Consider the following 19641-nt stretch of genomic DNA (forward strand, 5'->3'; position numbering starts at 1 on the left):
AAAGTGATTTTACTCCAATCAGTTTTCCTTTTTCGTTCAATCTTTTTTGTTATTTTGAAAATCTCTACTTTAGAATTGAATTGAAATAATACGCCATTTAACTTTTTTTTTTCTAACTTATCGTAAAAGAGAAGTTTTGTAAGTAGACCTATTTTCTATTTTTTCATCGGTAATAACAATTCTGAGATCTCTTGCATATCAAAAAGTTTATAAAGGTTTATAATTGTTATTTTGTTTGATTGGACAGTATAACTCGAAATTTGGAAAATCTGATAGTTCTAATTTGATCAATTTCGACCACCAAAACGTGACAAACTTTTGGTACAAATCAATAATTTGGAAAAACTAAGTTACTGAAATATTTTTTTAAAAATGTTTTTAGGGATTCTTTTTGCTTCATAGTATACTTTTTTTTTTAATTTAGTTTACCTTCTAACCTTAATTACCACCTTCGCTGACGACACTGCCATTCTCTCCACACACTCTGACCCTATCCTCGCAGTACGCTCACTACAGTCCCATCTTCACTCAATAGAACCTTGGTTAGAAAACTGGCGTATAAAAATTAACCCAACTAAATCTAAATACATAGTCTTCACACTCAAACGTCAAACTCCGCCACCTGTCTTCTTACATCACACACCTATCCCACCAGCCGACCATGTGCGGTACCTTGGAATGTACCTAGACAAGAGACTTACCTGGAACCCCCATACGAGACTTAAACGTACCGAACTAAACAAACGATACAAACTTCTAGCCAGACTACTCGACAAACGTTCAAAACTCTCCACTACTGAACAAACGACGACTCTATACAGCTCTTCTCATACCAATATGGGACTTACGGACTCGCAACTTTACGGAACAGCTAAAAAAATCAAACATCAACAGACTGCAAACACTCCAATCCAAAATACACCGCCGCATAGTAGACGCTCCATTCTATGTTAGCAACCACCCAATCCATACAGATCTCCAAATTCCACTCATCTCCGAACTTGCCAAAATTCGATATAAAAATTTTCACCAAAAACTCTCACTTCATCCCAACCCTTTAGCTGCGAACTTATCTTCAATTACACTACCCTCCAATCCTCGAAGACGGCTGAGGCGCCGCTGGCCCCGTGACCAACTGGGTGACCGTCATTCACGTCTGCCACGCTATTTATTTATACACTTATCGCATTTACCTATTGTACCCTGTAGGTACAGGTGTTAATCTCATTAAAAAGGATAAATAAAAAAAAATTAGTTTATTTGAACAATAACAATCATCCGGGTTTAGTTAGCTTTGTTTAGGAGATTAAGTGAGAAATTTATCTTGCTGAGCAGATTAGATGGTTTGATGTGCAATCATGGATTTATTTTTATTTTTTAATCATTTTTTTGGAGTAATTGAAGGAGAAATTTCAATGAGTTGATGGATTTTGACGATAGAATAAATGGTTCATGTTTTGAAACGTAGAAAAAAATTGGTAATTCCTCAAGAACTTATAATTGGAAGGATTATATCTGTCAGGAGTTGGAACTCAAAACCTTGCATCCTAAAGGGGTTTCATAATAGCTATCAAAAGAAGTCCAATTCTGTTTTTCAGTAAATGTTTCGAGTGATTATCAAGGTCTAGAAAGTTACGTCTGTTCAATTCCTGTCTTTTTACTCCTGTGGGTGAAGTCGTTCATCGAGATAAAGTCCTTAGGATTTTGCTTAAGCCCCCCCATTTGAGGTTTAGCGGAAATGTTTTTGCTTTTAGTAAGAATTAATTTTTATTCTCCACTTAAAAACCCAAGATCTAAGCACTTTACGAACTTGTAAAGTACAGAACATGAGATTAGAGTGGGGCTTTCGAACTACACTGATGGATAAAATTAACGCACCACCCTTATTTTTTTTATTATTTATAATTTGTGCAAATTTAGGACCTTCAAAATATTGTTGGCTGAAAAAATAAGCCATTTGTAACTACGGCCATCTGAAGAATTTAGGCCTATTCTCACCTCATCTGTAAAGAGAACTAACTCTCTTCCAGTTGTCTTAAGTCCAATTCACATGTTCACGTGCAAACTGAAGCCTGGTCATTTTGTGAACTGTGGTAAGGAGAAGGCCACGAGCAGGATGTCGGGCCCTAACTTCTTCTAACAGTCCTGCTGGAGATGGAAACATTTAGGACTTGCCTTATGAGACTTTTTATCTCATTTCCCGTTATACTCCTGTTTCGCAAAGCCAGGTGCCGGATGTACCTATCGTCTCTCTCTCTCTGCTGTACATCTCTTCTTGAATGACCTCTTGTCTCCCTAAATCGCTTTAGACAAGTGATGTACGTCCAAAACAAAAGCGGAAGATAATTTATTTAATTTTAACTAAACAAAAACTGAGTGGTGCGCTAATTTTGTCCATCAGTATATTATACTAGCTATTAAATCATCTGCGCAAAAATATGGATTTTTAACTTTCAAAATTTATAATAATTTAATCCAGGAACTTGCATTTTACTGCAATTATAGGAGATCGTGAGATATGGTTCAGTTTCATTCTAATCAGGGTGGTAAGGCTTTCCTCTAATGCGCCAAGCCATTTAAGTGAAATGTATAGACTTACCAATTAACAATTATTATTAAGGATTAAATAATTATGAATATATAGGTTTCGTGACCGTAAATTGTTAAACTTAGGATTCAAGATTGGCGAGGAATCGGTCAAAATAAAACAACTCGTCTTTTTGCCAACGTTTCGACAAATATATTGTCTTCTTCAGGGCCTGGATGAAATGTGGCACATTTCAAGAAAATTTCGCTTATACTGTTTTTTTTTCCTTATCGAGAACTGTCACATTTTTTGACACAATTTTGACTTTCAGAATGTGACAGTTCTCGATAGGGAAAAAACTAGTATAAGTGAAATTTTCTTGAAATGTGCCACATAGTAAAACAGAACAATACAGTTAACTTTAGGACAGACACGTCGAATTTGGCCAACTGCTACAATTTTATCATTAAAAAATAAATAGATATCCAAATTTTGCACATAATTATTGCTGGGTTTTGTTAAATTTACTTCTAATCTTTTGGATATTTGTTATTTAGTGCATAAGGGTTATTTGGTTTCTCCTGTGTTTTGGGTTTAACGGTTTTTGTTATTTAAAGAAATTTCCCAATATTTATTGTATTTACTCTTTTGTTGTAATTAGTCTATTGTATCTGTCCAATTGTAATTACCAAAATTCCCGTGTAAGTCCCGCTATAGCTGTATATATACGAGTATACCTGCTTCTCCAGTTCTGGCTCTTAGTTTCTGTAACTCAACCAACCCGCATAGCCACGTAAGTTTTCAATAATTATAAAGAATTAATTGTATTTTACTGTTTATTTTTGTATTACTGTTTTTTCTATGTTACTGACTCTGTAAATTGTTTTGTATTTGTAATATCCAGGCCCTGAAGAGGACAATATATTTGTCGAAACGTTGGCAAAAAGACGAGTTGTTTTATTTGATCGATTCCTTGCCAATCTTCAATCCTAAGATTAAATAATTAACCAAAATTCCAAATTTAAGGAAAACTGACTAAAAAAACCCATTTCACTGAACAGATTTTTATAGTGTTTGGCGATTCTTGTCAAATTTAGAACCTTAACTCTAAAATCAACGATAATAATACGGCAATCAACCACCTCCTCCTTATAAGTAATAGTAGTGAGTTTCATGATAATTAAACTACGTAAACTGGGTAGTTTTTGATTTATTTGACTACAATTTTAACTAAGTGAAATAAAAGAAAAATAGTGTTAACATTCAGACTACTTTTTTTTTTGTAATTCGTATATTACAAATTGAACAAGCCTAAACATTGCAAGTATATTCAATTACTTTGTTTACAAAATAAGTGAATAACATGAGACCAGTTAGAAATTCAAGCTGAACATGAGAAAATAAATACCACTCGCAGCACTTACCAAACTGGCGTCACTGACGAATGTTTAGGAAAAAGGATTTATTATCTGGATCGTTTAGATTACGTCACCTCTAAGTTATTACACTAAAAAAAAAAAAATCGCTGTTATCTTTACTTCCTGTAAGCAAGATAAACAGACGGGAAGTGGGGGCAAAAGTAAAACAGAAAATTGTTTTGAGTTATACAAATCCTTTAAACTAAAAAAAAAAAAAGTTAATGCACAAAATGCACACAAAAAAAACGGCACATTTCTTGTATCATAAATTTGTTTATTTGTGCATTTTGTTTTTCTCTTCTTCTGCACATTTAACATTCCTTGTTTAGAGCTTAGTGAGGGGAGAGAAATAACTTAATTTGTTGCAGGTATTTGAAGAAATCAGAGAAGGAATAAACTCTTTCTTTTTTTGACTACTTCCTAAAAATTTTGTAAACATGTCAAATTAATCACCCGAAATGTACATTTTGAAGCTTCCAGAATATAAAAAAGAGGTTTTGAGACAATTATATTTTTATACAGTATATTAAAATTGACAAATAGTAGCAAGATTATAATTTATAATTCGATTAGTGACTTGAATATAAAAACAGCGAACAAAAATCTTTTAACTAAAAATTTTGGTTTACTAGATGAATTTATATTTTCTCCGATTTAGTTTAAAATAGCTTCGCAAATTTTTTATTATAATTTTGAACACACATATCAGAATAACAACTTTTATTCAGTAAATTTTAATTTATAGTACTTCTAAATTGAGGGGATTTATTTTTGGTCATCCTGTTTCATTTTTGGACCAAAAGAACAAGGAACTAATATCACAACAAACAACCGAACTTTTCGAGCAGTTAACAATGACATGCCGACCGTATCAACAACCTACCTACCGTTCTTAAAATATTTCTAAAAGAATACTCTACATTAAAAGAAGGAGCAGTCAATGGTCAGTTCTTTGCTCTGAGCAAGCAAATAGCTAGCCAGCTCCTGAGGAACATAAAAGAGCTCGGTAGGCATTAACATACCAGTCAAAAGTTCTACGAACTCTTTAGATTGAACAAAACCCAACTGTGCCTTTTGTTGTTTATGCAATCTCCATAAAAATCATTCTTCTTCTTCTTCTTCCTCGGCGCTACAGTCCTGAAAGGATCAGGGCCTCTTAGTCAATATAAAAATCTGTAGTTTGAAGAAAACACGGCTAGAAAGCGCGGTGTCTCTTTCCAAAGACAAACTGGGTAAAAACTGAAATAAAATGATTTCGGTGCATTTACAGCGTGCGTCCCTTCTAGCTTGTCTTCGTTCAGTAAAGACCTCTTGCACTTTGCAACAATTTACAGCAACCTAATAGAGTAACCGTTAGCTTATTATTACTGGTAACTATTTGTAACTTGACAAGCTTCGATAAGGAAAGTCGTGGGAATCTAATATGTGATATAAATTTTAGCAACAATTTAAAGTTGATTTTGGGTAAATTTGAATCCAAGAACTTTTGAAAATTATCATTAACCCGAAAAGGAAGCAAGATTATTGCCAATTTCAGGCATAACTTTTTAATTTTTTCATTGCCAAGCTTTCGACCTTGGAACTAGGTCATCTTCAGGGCTATTTGTCAAAAGCTATTTATTCCCTGAGCTATTATTGCCCAGGCCAAATGCTTGGCAAAAACAAAAATAGCAAATTTATGACTTAAATTGGTAATAAACTCTCTGCCTTTTAAATTAATTTATCAGTCACCAAAAAAGATAAATAATTATCGTTAACAAAAAAATTAGTCACTAATATTTAGAACATGTGATACTGATTATTTCGTGTGAAATTTAATTCAATCGATTTTAAAATTGCTTGACCGCAGTTAACAGACACTAATTGTCAAATTAAAGTGTAAATTTCTCTCAAAATTTTAACAATTAAAGTACACCAACCAAACCACGGTCAAATCGTGTACCAATTTTGCATCTGGTTTATGAAAGAATAATTTGATGTCCAAAGTCAGATATGGTATCGATTATTTAGATTACTGCCATAACAGTTTATGCAGCCATCTGTTAATCAAGCGTGAGTACAAATCTACTCAGTGCATAGTTAATAAAAGGGTAGGGGTTTAATTTCAGTTGCAATTTCTTACAGTAAATTATGCAAATATCTCTCACAATCTAATTTAATTGGTGTCAGAGTATTTAAGTGCTTACAGTGGAAGTAAGTAATCTGCTAAATTGAGTTTTTTTGCAGTAAATGAGTTCCGGAAAACCTCCACAAACACTCACTCACAAAACAAGATTGTTAATTTGTTAAAACTGTCCGGTAAGACAGTTGTATAAGAGTTGATCGTCAAAAACTGCACCAGAAAAAGCGTAACGTTGAAAAACACCCAACTTTGACAATTTTTTTCTCTTTTTCTATAAAAGATAAGATTTCCAAAATTTCTTTAAAATGTAGGGCAAATCCTCCTTTATAGCTGTAATTTTTTTTGCAGCAACAACCCAGATCTAACAGATTTCGAGAAATACGTTGCTGAAAATGAACAAAAACGGCATTTTCAAGAAATCTTCTTGTTACCTTTTTTGTAAACTGTGTAGCGCCTAAACGCACGAACCGATTTTCATGAATGAGGTGTCATTTGATTCAGAATTTCATGTAGATGTGCCTTTGGGAGGGGGGGTTCAATGCTGTACATTGAAAGGGAGAGGAGTTAGCCCCATGCATGTGAGGCCTTGTGGGTTTCGTGTACGCGACTTTTTTTTTGAAAATATTTCGTTTTTGCGCAGCCAGTAAAGGGTGAACAAATTCAATAGACGTCAAAGAATTAATTATTCGATGGCGACAACTTCACTTTCACATTGTACACGCTTCTCCAAGAGATACCGCCAAAGGAAATCGTCTACCTCGGACTCTGTGAAAAGAAGGTGGTATAAAGGATCACATTGTGTGGTATTAAATTAAAAAAATATATATCTCTATACAGATAGTACCTTTTACTTGGACATATTAAAATCAGAGGGTAGCAAATCGTGATGCTGTTTAATAAAGAATTAATTAAATACCATATTTCTAACTAAATAAAATCTGGAATTAAAAAATTCAATTTCTAACGAAGTAAATGAATGTCCAAAGGAAACAAAATGTTACTCAAATGCTGAGATATTTGATCGCAGACAACAATTGGTGTAAGAGAAGATTGGTGTAAGGCCTAAAGGAGAGGTCTCTAGAAGAATAATATGAGGAAATAGATAAGTTTGAAGGTATAGTGGTAAAAGTTAACTTCTTAAAAAGACTGAAAACATAGAAACAGAAAGTGAAGCATAGTAGTAAATAAAAATATATGAAGACATATGCAGTAATAGATGAAACGACGAAGAAGATGCTAAGGAGGATGCAAAAGAAGCTAATAAAGAAACAGAAATTTGTGAATACTGGAATTCCTTTGGAAGAAGGTAAATGTAGCAAAGATGAAATAAAAGGATGTGGAGCGCAAAGTGTAGACGAAGAATAGACGTCGAGGCCTGGAAGGGACCAGGAAAGTAATAGTGCTGTTGAGTTCCTTGAGCTAGAGGTACTTTGTAAGAAAGTTGATAGGGTCAAGGATGAGCACTATCAACTATATCCTGCATGGTAGAACCTGTTACCCTAAGGAAACACCAGAGGGCTGAAAGAATGTGTTAAAAAATATTATAGCGGCAGTGCTTCTCAATTTTGATATCATTAAATCAGAGCGTAATGGATCCAGATTGTTGTTAAATAGAGCATTAATAGTGTTCCATATTTCTAACTCACAATAAAGCGCAAAGTATGGAGTCTAACAGAATCAAGAGTAAACAGGCAGGGTTTATTCAGGGGAGGCGTCTTTCTAGAATACCATTTACCAGCGAATATGTGGTCTTCCCCAAAAAAGTGACCTTTCAATTTAATATTTCTAAAGTGAACTTCGCGGAAAATTTATCCTTACTATAAAACCTGTAGTCAGAAGTTACGGGAACATTTCTAAACTCCAAAATTTCTCCTTAAAAAATGGCGTTCGAAAGAAAAAAAAGAGCAGCTTTTGTTTCTCATAACTAGGGAATGGATTCGTATGTATTTACATATTTTTTTCTAGGCAATTTACAGACGTTTTTCAACTAGAAGTATTCATACTGACACTCTTTAAGCCGTTTGAGCCTACTTTTATTTCACATATTTCCACATATTTGGATGTTATCGCATATTTATACATATTTGATTAAAATAAATAAATATTTCTACATATTTAATCAAAATATGTACATATTTTTCATTTTGGGCATATTTTCATAATTGGGAGGTGGTTGACAGGAACTGTGAACCACAGACTGTGAATCACAGTGGTTAAAAAAGTGTTCTTAAAAGCACCAAGTCGCATTAAAATGCTAAAAGATCTCTATCCAGACTTGTGCCTTCCACCAGAACCAATATTGACAAGATGGGGTACTTGGCTGGAAGCAACTCAGTATTACTATGAAAACTACAATAAAATCAAGAATGTCCTTTCACATCTCGAAGACGAAGCAGTAGCGATAAATACAGCCAAGTCTTTATTCGAGAAACCTAATTTAAGGAACGACCTTGCATTCATTTCTGACAATTGCGTATTTCTTGCACAAGCCATTACCCAACTTGAGTCCCAAAATGTTCGACTGACAGAAAACGTGTCCAACGTTAAAAAAGTCATCGAAGAGGTGGAAGGAATACCTGGGAGTAAGGGAGATCTGATCAGATCAAAACTGGTAGAAGTATTGAGCAAGAACAAAGGGTGGGAGACCATCTGCCAGATTTCTGATATTATCAGTGGAACAGAAGTCACCTCAGAACATCGTGTACCCTTTACAACCAACGAGATAACTTCTTTCAGCAAGGCACCTATAACATCTGTAGATGTTGAACGATCTTTTAGTCGTTACAAGTCCATCTTACGCCCAGATCGTCGTCACTTTACGTTCCAACATTTGAAATTTCATGTGGTTGCAAACAATTTCGAAGAGTGAAGTTTTCAAAATTGAAAATTTAACACATCTTTTTATAAATAGTAAAAATGTTCTTTGTTGTATAAATCATAATAACTTGTAAAAACAAATTATTTTGTTCCTAATAAATTATTATAAATTGTAAAAATTTTCTTTTCTTCTATAAATAATTATAACTTTCCTCCCCCCCCAAAAAAATTCCATTTTCATAAAAAAAAATGTCCATTTTACTTAAATATTCCAGAAAATATTTTAAGAAAATCACATATTTTCCACATAATTGACGAAAATAAATGCATATTTTAGTTAAATATTTGGCATTTTTAAATACATAAAAATCCGTTCCCTACTCATAACCAATATTGACCATCGTAATTTACGACTATTCGAAAAGAAGCTGGTCATCAATCAAGAACAAGAAAAGAAAAACGCAAAAAGCGGGATCAACCCCCGCAAGAAAAGAAATCCTGATCAAAAAAATACTCTCATCTCTTAGCAAGAATTCCCAACAAGCAAACCAATTAGAACAGTTACGAAATATTGTACAAGTGACTGCGAAAAGATTAGAAAATAATTTATTGCAGACATTTTAAGAGAAATTATTCATAATAATGAAAACAATCAAATAGTTTTCAATTAACTAGAGAAACTTAATCAATTTAATTGATTGATGCCAGATTAATTTATTCATTAATATTTGAATTGCGAATGGATTAAGGCATTAATCAATTAGGTAATTATTACGAGATGGAGGACGTAGTTCATTCGCTAATTTGTTTCATTGTCGAGGCTCTGAAAACCTACGAATGAAATTTAATATTAGTTACTTATCCTACTTAGTACGAATACAATTTTTTTTTTTTTTTTAAATATATACTTTCTTTTAGTAGTTAAAGGAAGTTTAACGATCATGCCCAATTCCGTAATTTAGTTTTAGCCGGAAATATAAGCTTTGATATCCCGTAGTGTCAAAAAAATTCAGAACAATTGGGAATTTTTGATTACAAAATATTTTAAAATACAAATCCTGATTAACTGATAAACGTCATTATCTTATGAACGACTTTGTCATAAGTTAAGAGATACGAATCTATTGGGTAAGCAAATCTCCTCTGATTCAACTAATCCTGTCTCTTAAAGTAAATTTAAAAAACAAACTTCTCTAACACCGTCTTATAAGAAAAAAAATGGACACTGAGTGGGGCTTCAGCATTCATTGCCACAAGTTGTTGAGGCTCAGGGCTGCCAATATCCAAAACGTGTTGCGTTTCCGGTATTGTAAAATGTAGAATTCAGTTTAAATATTTCTAATTTCACTTCTTATGTTTTTTTTTTTTTCGGTTATTTCAACATGGAATAATTACGAGGGTCGTTTGAAAAGTCCGTGCAAAGTCAGAGAGATAGAACCACTGGCGCGTATCGAGGTTATGTTTAGTTAGTAGCATCTCTTGGAAGAACACACACCAAGTTTCAGCCAGATCGGTTTATTTCTTTCTGTTTGGCATTCGTTTGAATCGAGGAAGTCGAGTGATTTTCAAAAAATGGACGAAAAAGAATTTCGTGTGTTGATTAAACACTACTTTATGAAAGGCAAAACGCCTCAGGAGACTAAAGAGAAGCTTGATAAACATTATGGTGACTCTGCACCTTCGATTAGAACAGTTTATAAGTGGTTTCAAAATTTTCGGAGTGGCCATATGGGCACAAGTGACGCTGAACGTTCTGGACGCCCAGTTGAGGTTACTACTCCAGAAATCATTGATAAAATCCATGATATGGTAATGGATGACAGAAGAGTGAAGGTGCGTGAAATTTTTAGTGCTGTGGGCAACTCGAATGAACGGGTACATAATATTTTGCATCAACATTTGGACATGACAAAGCTATCCGCAAGATGGGTGCCGCGATTACTCACGCTTGACCAAAAACGAAATCGTGTGAAGTGTTGCAAGGACGGTTTGCAGCTGTTCCAGAAGAATCCGCAGTACTTTAAGCGTCGTTTCGTCACTGTGGATGAAACATGGATACATCACTACACTCCTGAGACCAAAGAACAATCTAAACAATGGGTTACCAAGGGGGGAATCTGCGCCAAAAAAGGCGAAGACCGTTCCTTCGGCCGGAAAGATTATGGCGACTGTCTTTTGGGATTCGCAAGGAATAATCCTCATCGACTATCTGGAAAAGGGTATTTGGACCGTTTGAAAACCGAGCTGCAAGTAAAACGCCCACAATTGGCCTACAAAAAAGTCCTTTTCCATCACGACAACGCACCAGCTCACACCTCAGCAGTTGTGGTCGCAAAATTAATGGAAATAGGGTTCCAACTCGTTTCACATCCCCCCCTATTCTCCAGACTTGGCTCCCTCGGACTACTATTTGTTCCCCAATATGAAGAAATGGCTGGCGGGAAAAAGATTTTATTCAAACGAGGAGGTGATTGCAGAAACGAATGGCTATTTTTCAGACTTGGACAAATCCTATTATTCGGAAGGGATCAAGAAACTAGAGCAGCGTTGGACGAAGTGTATAAGCCTAAAAGGAGACTATGTTGAAAAATAAAAAAGGTTTACCCCAAAAAATTAAGTAGTTTTTATTTTTGCACGAACTTTTCAAACGACCCTCGTATTTATTCATTTTTTGACTTTTACAGGTTAAAAATATTTAGTAAATTTCAATTTGAGGCTCTCTAAATATGATAAAAGAAATAAAATAAAACAATTTTGGGCCAAATTTACAGTTAAAAAGTTAAGCAAAAAGGTTGATTAAACGATAAAAGGTTAATAAAATCAGAAAGCGCCCAACATTTCACTATTACTTTTCAGCTCGTAATTCCAACCATATAGAAACATTCGAAAAAGCGTGTTTTAATTAAAATATTATAAAAGTTGATGTCATATAAATAATTTTACTGCATTAAATTTTCATTAATATTTTTTAGAATTTATTAAAAGTCACAGGACCCTTGTGCTGGCCATTTTCAAATGTAATATATATTTGTACTGACTGTAAAGGGTAGTATCCATTTAATTTAGATTGATTTTAATAGGAGTTATCAAACCCATCCATTTCATTCATAATAATTTTTCTATTAAAATAATTAACTGCGAATAATATCGTCACGAGATTTTGTTTTTTAAGGTTTTAGGAGGACGAAAAGTTGCACTGCCTTCAAGATTATTTTATAATATCGAACATTATAATAATACTAAGATCAGCTATCTATCAATATGTATACAAAATTTAAAATATTTTGGAAAAATTTAGGTCACGTAACTTGAGGCGTGAGTTTCCCTCAAAATACTAATTTTGTATTATTTTTTTCGTAATGGGGGGGGGCCTACGTTTAAATTAGAATAGAAGCAAATAGAAATGTTTGCTATTTAATTTAACATGAAATACAATAGAAGGTCAAGACCAGAAATCGAATCCAGCAACACGCAACAACATATACTCCACTTGTTTTGCGGTCAGCACGCCTTAACCGCATAGCTTATCCTCTACAAGTTTATAATTACTTGTAATTAATAATAATCTTTAATTAATTTTATTGCGCCTATGTTTATAGTCGAGTTTTGTAACTAACTAACAAAGCGGAACAAATGTGGATCTATTAGAAACGTCAGTTCACGATTCCACACTGAACTGAATTTAGTTTCATGTTTTATGCCTTAATATTTAAATGAAACACAATTTAAGAATAATCAAACGTACATTAGGCTCGTAAAAACAATTTCAAATATTTGTGGATGTATTTAAATTTGGGTATTTACTTGCATAAATTGTTATTTCCTCAGTAAAGAAAGTAAACAGTTACTTTATAATTCTGTGGCTTCGTGCAAGAAGTGCCAATGTCAAAAAAAGGATTACCAGTGACGTCCTCTTTGGTTTACCTGAAGGGGGGGGATATTGATGCTAAATTTTGGCATTGGCACTAGTAAGTTTTAGTAACTCAGTTACTACTTTGAAGCTGACTTTGGCACTCCTTGCTAGAAAAATTTGGATGTTAATATATCAAAACAGATTTTTTACCCATTTTTACCAAAATCTGACATTGGCACTTCTTGCACCAAGCTACAGAATTAATTTAGGAGTAATTATACTGTTAATTACAATTCACGCGCACTATGAAAGGCTGTTCCTTTGCAGTAATGACTCCTAATAAATGAGGTCATCAATTTTATCTCTGTTATTAGATTACCAATAATTTAATCGGAATCAAATCTCTTTCAGTGATTGCATCATAATCAGGGTGTAATTTAATTGTAGCTTTCAAAACAAACCCTGGAATTATAAAACCGACGAAAAGATATCGTTTAAACGGAAATGAAACTTTACGATTTAAATTTTTTTAAATTATTTCAATTTTCCGGAAAATGATTCAAACAAAACCAATAAATAATTTGGAAAAAAAAATCCCGAAAGAAACGAATTTTGAGTTTTTTTGGGTTATTTCTGGATGAGATGGCAGTTTAAATTTTACTTAAAAGTACTAGCTGAACAATACAGGAAGTGAAATAAGATCACAATTATAGTCTCTTCCAATTAAAAATATTCCTAACATGACCACTTTTAGTCTTTAACAAGTGTTTTTTTTATTATAACTCTGAAAATTGCCAGAAGAAATAACAATGTAAATGTTCCAACCAACAACATTCTTGGTGTTGATTCGATGTTCAACATGGAATGCTGTCTGGACTAAACAAACTGGGTTAATTGAAATTCCTAAAAATAAAACCCCCCAAAAAAATCACGATATAGCATTGAGCTTGTACATCCACTGTACATTTTGACGCGATAGATGCAACAGATACCGATTGTTACAAGCTGCTGCACCGAAATCAGTGAACGCTATTCAATGCAGACACGATTCGCCTATTTGCACAAACTATAAGATGACTTAAAAATAAGATAATTTGACGTAAAACGAAGAAAATTCAAAGAAAAACACAATAATATTAAAAAACAAACATTGCGGTAATCCATTAATTTAATCTAAGTTGAAAAAAAATAAAGAAAGTTTTCTTCCCTCACTTTATATAAGACCAAAAAGAGGGGGGTAAGAAAAATGAAATTGTGCTTGAGAAAAAGAAAAAGTAAAATAAGAAATAAAAATGAGAAAGTTACAGAAGAACGCGTTTCTCAAAGCTAATTACAATAAGATGAGTAATGAAAAACGACTTTTAGGCAGGCAAAAGGCAAACTAGCACTGCTGACTTCTTCTTCCCTACTAATTAATCATGGTCGAAGGGCTCAAGAAGTCATTAGCATAATTATGTGCTAACTATCAGAACAGTATCTTCACAACTTTCAACTTCCACTGGCTCAGAATGGCTGCCGCACCAAGTTTATTCTATTTATTTATTTATTATTATTATTGTTTTATTATTTCGTAAAATTGCATTTAAATTTGCGATTACTTTCAATTATTGCAAACTTCTTAAAATATAAACTTTTCATACTAATCATAATAATGAAATTACAACTTTTAGTGGGAAAATATGAGAATCGAGATTGCTAGAACTCTCTCGAAATGGGAGTATTTATGATACGTATAATAAGGCGCCACGTCGTAGGGAAGGGATTAGCTATGAGGTTAGCATACTGGACTCCCACGCGGAGGTCCCGGGTTCGAATCCAGCTGCTGACCCTTAGATTTTCTCTTCCTAGGAGCTTCTTACAGCTCACTGCCCGGTGATGGACAGTGTTGTCTGTAACGAGAGAACACTGTCCGGAAGCCGGCAGTGCACTGAAAAAAGCTCCGGGCGCCAATAACCTGAGATGATGACGCGCCTTAAATCATTAAAAAAATAAATAAAAATAAGGCGCCACGGTAGCCGAGCGGTTAAAAGCGAGGCCCACAAAGCTAAGGAGTACTGTGGTTCAATTCCCGGTCTAGGCCTTGGATTTTATTTAATGGTTAATATGAGAAAATTAATAGTAAAGTATGTTCGCTAGTCGCCTCCGTCCGCGACATCTAATTTGTGGTAGTTGGGCGTAAAGTTTGCCTGAAAAGAACAGGCGTTACTTTACTTACTATATATAAAAGTAAGATTTAGTCTGGTCCCCTGATGAGTCATCTAAAGTTACAGCTTTCTGTGCTTAAGTTTAAAGAAAAGTAATTCCTACTTTTCATGCATGCCTTATACGTCCTACTACCACAAATTAGGTGTCATAGACGGAGGTGATTAACAAACTTAACTCTAAAGTTTTCATATTAAACATTAAATAAAATCCGAGGCCTAGACCCGAGAATCGAACCCAGTACCACAATACATATTAGCTTCGCAGGTCTCGCCTCTAACCGCTCGGCTACCTTGGTGCCTACTCTATTAAGTTTAATTAATTGCATAAATGATGACTAATCCATTAAAAAAAATTAAGAGAGAAGATGAAAAAGAAAAAAAGGTGAATATTAAAATGAAAAACAAAATGAAAATCCATACAAAAAGGGCTAAAATCTCAACCCCCTATTAATGGAGTTGTTCTGAACAGCAATTTTGGTTCTTAAACTCCATCGGATACCCTGACGATAAACCATGTTGAACATCAAAATCTAAATCCCGTTCGAATTTTTAAATAAAATACATAAATGAAAATGAAATGATGTAAAAAAAGAGATGTAAGATGAAAGAGATGTAGCATTTTTTCCCTAACATTATGTGATGGATAATGTAAACGACACAAGGGGTTTCACAGGGGTTTATAGCGATTGATCTTTTTTCTTTTGCTTTTTTGAATTCATTTTGTAAAATTAGAAATTTCCAATAATTGCTATGAAGTGTCTTTTCCAAGTGGAGAAAGCGTTAAATTAATTCAGAAGATTTTCCTTTTTACTTTCCTTTTAACCAGAGTATACAAATTATAGGTAATCTAGTTCTTTCTAAGAAATGAAAATAATCTTCCTACAATTCTATGAGAATTGTTTTACTTCCGCCTATTCGATAATTCACGTTTTATGGCCTCCTAAATCGAGATTTCCGTTTGTGGAGTTCACTTTCACATGAATTGTGGGCAGGTTTTACATTAGAAGTGTTATTTGTGCAATTAAACGGTATTTTGAGAATCAGAAGTTTTATTTAAAAAAATTAATTTACATTTTGGTGAATTTATTCAAGAAATCTATATTATATCTATAATCTATATTATTATATTAACGATATAGAGCTCGAAGGGTTCCTAAAAGTGAAAAAGGTTGAAGACTACTTGTCTAGAAGAAGCGACAATGAGGTTTCGATTAAAACCGAACAAACGGAAGTACAACACGTAACACTTTACTGAATAGTTTAAATTTTAATATTTTGGGTTTTGAAAGAATTAATTAAAATTCACTAAAACAGCGTCACGGAATAATAACTTCGAAAATATGGTTTCTGTATAACTTAGACTCTTTGTCAATCAGTAAACGTTTCTTCACCAGCTGTTACTAAAATAAATACTTCCCGTTTCCAGAGTTTTTGAATATTATTTGGTCTATTTTGGCCAACATTACGAACTGCATTTGGTTCTTGTACCAAGGCAGAGAATTATTGTGCTTACAACTAATTCTTTCCATATTGTACGAACAATATTGCATGTTACGTGATATTCTAAATAAACACCTAATCAGCAGGGATACTGTTGGCATTAAAAAACAAAGAAGCTTGCATAATTGTACGTATTTGGGTCAGTCCAAATAGAAATGAATATGTACTACATAAAAATGTGAACAACTATAAAGCTGTTGTAGGATGTAATTTTGGATGCACAATAAGTTTCATTATTGAACACAATTCTAAGCCCTGTTGAAGATGCTTTCAAAGCTCTGTGTTCGAAATGTTTTAGCCAAAAAAAAGATAAAGTTTTGAACCCTCAAACGATTAGTGGTTTCTATTCCCCTTTATTCTATGCGATGCTATTTATACTATTTTATTACATTTAACATTGAAAAAATCTAAAATTTAAAAATAATTCTAAGTAAAATGTGTAAATAATTGAGCTGTTATTTTTGAAAGTGGTATAAGTCCAATTTTTTTAAAAAAAAAAAATGAGTTAACGGTAATTTCAGTAAGATATAGACACATTCTTTCCATATTTATAATCATACATTCAATGGAGTACGATTTTTTTTTATAAAGTCAACAAAAGGATTTTGACTATAAAATGGTATCACAAAAATATTTGTTTTGAAAGTGGAATAAGTCCATTTCTAATAATTATAATTAAAACAACTTTCTTATTGCAATTATTTTTGATTATTGCTAATTCATTTATTTTTTTGGTACTTTTCCGTTAGCCGGGCGCAAATGTCGCTAAATTGTGAACCAAACCGAGCCAAGTCAACGGAATAAAAGTCGAAAACGTTCAACTATAAACAAATATTAATGAATTGTAAAGAAAACCGCTTTTCCCAAAACTGTTTTTCGCTTGCGCCCGGCTAACGGAAAAGTACCATTTTTTTTAATTTATATTTTTAAATTAATTCAAATGCAAAACCTTAAATATCTCGATACATGGAAAAATGGACTTTATACCACTTACAAAAATAACAGCTCAATTATAGCTAGGCACTTAGAAATTGCAGTTAGTAAAAGTTGCAAAACTGGCTGATATTGATGTTGTTTTATTTAAAAAATAAGAACAAAAAATAAGTTTTCTTTTAGTTTAAACTAAGCAGATTAAAATTAGGATTAAAACGTATTATTTATTAGGCCAAAGACTTTGAAATTTAATGATTCGTTCAAATGAGTCATAACTTAGGCGGAAGTAAACAAAGCTTAGTGGTTTACAGCTCAAACAGACTGTTTAATATAACTTTAATATACACTGAGTCAAAAAAGTCTTCATACACGTTGCGTTAAAATGTTTAAACATCCATATTTTCCAGCATATTTACATTCTCGAATTAACTATTTGTTATTATTATTCCTGTGGGTAATAGAACAAAATATAAGCAAAAACAGATTTTGATACGTAACCCTTTAGATTAAAAATCCTGACGAGAAGTAAACATTGCCGGATTAAAGGTCAAAAAAGTTTTCCATACACTCTTATAACTGTTAGCATTTACAATTAGTTATAAACTTAAAAAAGGGAAAGAAGGGAATATTTATTTTTTAATCAGTTCTAAGGTATATTTTGACGTGTAAAGACCCTTTTTACATTGTTCAAATTCAAGTGTTTAAATTGAAATGGAGATATCGAAAGACATCCGTGCTTTGATAATTAATTTGAGAGAAAAAAATCATTCATTGCGAGAAATTGGAAAAATGGTGAACAAATCCCACGCCACTGTTCAGTACGTTATCAACCGTTATAAAGAAAATAAAAGTTTAGGAAATAGACCAAGAAAATTAGTTGGCATTCATAGAGGAGCGATTTTGAAAGAAATGAGGGAAAAAACCAATGACTAGTGCTCCTAAATTAGCAGGTATGCTTTCAAACCTTTATAATGTAAATGTTGTGCCCGAAACAGTGAGAACAGTTCTAAGATCAAATGGTTATAATGGTCGGGTACCAAGACAAAAACCATTCATTAGCAAAGTCAACAAGAAAAAACGTTTAGAATTTGCGAAAACTAATTTAGACAAGCCACACAAACGTTTTGGGATTCTATTATTTTCAGTGACGAGTCAAAATTTAATGTGTTCTCATCAGATGGGAGGGACTTGTGTGTGGAGAAAACGCGGTGAACAATTAAATCCAAAAAATGTCATACATGGGGAAGGGAGCGTACTAGTGTGGGGGGTGTATGAGTGCTTCAGGGGTAGGAAACTTAGTATTTATTGATGGTAAGATGGACAAAAATCTTTATTTAGATATTTTAAAAAACAATTTGAAAGCCAGTGCCCGAAATCTGGGTTTTAGAGGCTCATTTATCTTTCAACAGGATAATGATCCTAAACACACTGCAAAGATTGTTAAGGAATGGCTTATATTTAACATCCCAAGACAAATTCAGAGTCCCGATCTCAACCCAATTGAGCACCTGTGGGATGAAATTGGAAGGAGAATAAGAAAACGAAATATTAAAAACAAAAATGAGCTTAAAAATGCCAAAATATCGGAATGGAATTCTATTGGGTCAGAAGTAACCAAGAAACTAGTTGGTACTATGAAGAGTCGTTTAATTGAAGTTATTAGAGAAAAAGGAGGAAATACTAATTATTAAAACAGTCGGCTGCTTTGCAGTATGTAAATATTACAAGTGTATGGATACTTTTTTGATGTACGAGGTGTGTTCAAAAAGTAACGGGTATTTTTAAATTTCGCGGGTTTGGAGAGTCTGATTGTAAAAATTTTTTTTTTATTATGTTGGTACACATGCCCCTGAAGTACGATAAAATTTTCAGTAATATTCATTGTTTACTTCTTAAGTGGCAGCCGTTAAGGTTAGACGTGTTTTTCGAGCTTGGCGATTTTTGTTTGTTAAAAAAAATGGATCAAAGAATTTGTATTAAATTATGCGTAAAAAATGAAATAAAGTGTGTGAAATGTTAATAAAGGCATATGGTGAGTCTGCTATGAGTAAAACAAGGATTTACGAGTGGTATAAGCGTTTCCAAGATGGCCGCGAAAACGTTGAAGACGACGAACGACCTGGACGTCCAAGCACATCAACAACCGATGAAAACGTGAAAAAAGTGAAAGAAATGGTTATGAACGATCGCCGAATCACAATCAGAGAAGTCGCTGATGATGTTGCCATATCAATTGGCTCATGCCATAAAATTTTTTCGGATGTTTT

This window comes from Rhodnius prolixus, unplaced genomic scaffold (genome assembly GCF_049639745.1).
Source record: "Rhodnius prolixus isolate KJV_2025 unplaced genomic scaffold, Rpr scaffold_21, whole genome shotgun sequence".
In the NCBI taxonomy this organism is placed as follows: domain Eukaryota; kingdom Metazoa; phylum Arthropoda; class Insecta; order Hemiptera; family Reduviidae; genus Rhodnius; species Rhodnius prolixus.